Here is a 3,434-nt window from a genome sequence, read left to right as displayed (position 1 = left end):
GTTGCCGTTATTATTATTATTATTATTATTATGTAACCTTTAGCAGTAAATTGTACATAAATCCCTTAAATAAGTAAATATGCAATTAATTTAAAATTATTCCGAAAACATCGCGCAAAACGCTGTGTCGCTCACAGAGGAAAGAAAGGTTTAATAAATTTAATTTAAAACAATTTTGATGAAGAAGTCAGAACAGTTTAAAAAAATTTAAGATCATTAAAGAACACAAAAAAAAAACATAAATAAATAAACATTTTTTTATGATACATGCAAAGCATTGTTTAACAAGAGAATTTAAAGGGCGCTAAGTAAAAAAAAAAGCATTGGAAAAATATACTTAAGACCTAAGTAGTAAATCAGTGCATGAGAACCTGACACACTAATGGCTCACTTACTGACAAGAAAGCTGATTCTTCTTCATCTTCAGATTCTGATTCTGATTCTTCTTCATTTTCTTCTTTTTTGGCTTCTTTATTTTTACCACCGGCCGCAGCAGCTGGAGCACCAGCAGCTGGGGCAGTACCAACTAGAATCGAATAAAGTTTTTCAAAATTTTCTCTGCACTCCTTAATCAAGTCATTAATGGTCTTACCATTCAATTTCCTCAGAACTTTGATCAAGCTACGTCAACTTCAATATCAACAGAACTGAGAATTTTCTCGATGTTACTATTTTTTGTGTACTGAAGTCCAGCAAGCACAGCCAACATATATGCAGCCAAGTAATGCATTTTTAAGTCCTTTTTCTCGACGCAAAATATGTACAGCTGATCGATGATAAGATATTTGCAATCTGAAGAACTAAATGCTACCATCTTTCTTGCTGTATAACATAAGATAAATAGCTGTATGTGAAGTTTATAATTAATCTAATAACTCCTAAGACACGTTTTTTGATTTAAACTCGATTTACTTTAATTTAATAATACAATGATGCGCGTTGGCAACTACTTTATTTAATTTGATTACCAAAAATAAAACTGCTCAGCAGTGTGATGATCACAATATCACAAAAATGAAATAGAAGCAAAAAAAAACAAAAATAATATCAGTGCAGGCTTCTAACTGTCAATTCAATAAAGGCTTGAATGCAATGTCATCGATAAGTGCTCGAACAATACGTATATTCCTTACAATCCTTACAATCCTTACAATATCTATCTTCATAGATAGAGTTCACTGTACTTTAACGCATTTAACTGGCATTTAGGCTCAAAAAATGGTGTTCTTAAAAAATGTATCAGAATAATGCAACGATATATACTCCCATTGGGTATACATTTCCATCATACTCTATTGTTATCATCTGAAGCCATATATTAGTATATAGCTGCATACATATACAGCTATATAGTATATATAGCTATATATATATAATTTCCTTCTAGAAGAGAAAATAAGCGAATAGAAATTTACCTAATAACTCTGTTTTTCTTAAGAGCACAGGACCCGCTTGTAAAATGCAATCCCTCCTCTGATTAAAGTATTGAACACATTCAGTTTACCCTCGCAACTTTGGATTTTAATCATAGCCACAGCCGATACTCCGTACAAAATACCCAATCTCAATTGGTCAGGTTAGCAGAAATTGTGAACCCTTACTCTATTGGTAGCAGATTTACATTAAGACTGAAAAGTTTTCGGAAATTCTCATTTAAAATTCGCGCGCTGTATATTTTTCGATATTTTAAGTTTATGTAGTTTGGCAGCACTGTCCTTAATTCCTATGCCAAAAATGAGCGCGATCTGTCAGACAGTTCGTTTACGGCAGCTGTTGAAACCAGTTCACCTCAGTAGTGCGTTGCGAAATGTCTTCGACGGTCGTACGGCCGTCCTGAAAGGCTTTGTACCACTCATAAACTTGAGTTTTCGATAAAACTGATTCCCCATAAGCCTTTTGTAGCATTCGCAACGATTCTGCACACGAAATTTCGTTCGAAACACAAAATTTGATGCAAACTCTTTGTTCAATATTTTTTTCCATTGTTTTTTTCGCAACGCCCTACTGAGGTGAACTGGTTTCAACAGCTGCCGTAAACGAACTGTCTGACAGATCGCGCTCATTTTTGGCATAGTAATTGTCCTTAATTGCTGCCAAACTACATAAACTTAAAATATCGAAAAATATACAGCGCGCGAATTTTAAATGAGAATTTCCGAAAACTTTTCGGTCTTAATGTATAACTCTGATCGAGTGCTGCAAGTGAAACTCACTATAATTTTATACTCTAAACAGTATAGGATGGTGCCAACTGGATTTCAGTCGCCACTTATAACAGGCATATGTTACCTTTGGGATAGTTGTGAGGTGATCTTGAGAGACAGCCATGCAACTATTAAGCTACTCAAATCGCATAAGGTTACGAAGATTTTAAAAAGCTGAACATAAAGTGTTAAAACGATTGTGTATTTATTCTACAGCTTTTGAGGCATGTTCGAATCCAAAACAATGAAGCCCAGGCGCACTTGCAATGAAACGAGCGAGATTCTTGCTTCTAGAACCAGAACCAAAAAAAGTCTCTACTTATAAGAAGAAAAGAAAAAACAAAGAAGTTTTTACTGGAACAAGCTACCAGAATTATTACGTTTAGAATCATTAATAAGGAACTTCAATCTTTTTCGATAATACTTAAAAGTAACCAAAACTTAAGAACAAGTACTTAAAGTCTATTGAGAATTACAATACAATATTGATAGTTGAGAAAATACCTGAATGAATCAGGAATTGCTACTGATGGAATATATAAATTTTGGAAAGAGTAGGAGAAGAACAGTGAAAAGTGTATTGCGAAACTGCCCTACATTAAGTAATGAACTCAAGAATGTCTAAGATGCTTGCCTAATGTTCTTATAATCTAAAACTTTGAAGAATAGAAAAAGAATTCAAATAGAAAAAGAATAAGAATAGATAAGAATAGAAGTGTAATGTGTCATTTTCAGATCAAATTGGTCTTAAGATCTTAAGATCTGCAAGCTATAGTTTTTCTTTGTAATAACAATAATAATAAAAATGTATAGAAAGTTGCTGTGAGTGAATTTAATTTTCTTTGGAGAATCTTAATATTAACTACATTATTGATGATAATATCTCAGTACAATTCGAGGGAGTAAGCATTGTATGAAATATCGTATATCTGGTTATTAAAATTTACTAGATTAAATATTTCTGTAACAAATAGTGTTTGATTCAATATTTGCTGTTGTGTACATATAAATATATGTATGTATACATAAATATATGCATACATATACAAATTAATTATTAATTTTAAATCAGAAATTGCTTTGTATTCACTAAATAGATTAGTTCAATTTGTATAGGAAACCTATCAGTCAATTGACAGAACCTACTCAGTACTACTTTATCGGTATATACAAGTAGCGTACGTATTAAGAAAAGACACACTATAAAACTAAATCTGTGCTATAATACCT

The 3,434-nt window shown here is 32.2% G+C and overlaps 1 pseudogene; it reads right to left on the bottom strand.

Moving 5' to 3' along the window:
- Positions 1 to 356: 356 nt before the first annotated feature.
- Positions 357 to 1,869, bottom strand: LOC119688523 (annotated as a pseudogene).
- Positions 1,870 to 3,434: the final 1,565 nt, after the last annotated feature.

Source organism: Teleopsis dalmanni, chromosome X (genome assembly GCF_002237135.1).
Source record: "Teleopsis dalmanni isolate 2A chromosome X, ASM223713v2, whole genome shotgun sequence".
NCBI lineage: Eukaryota > Metazoa > Arthropoda > Insecta > Diptera > Diopsidae > Teleopsis > Teleopsis dalmanni.
This window is presented reverse-complemented; position numbering and strand designations above follow the sequence as displayed.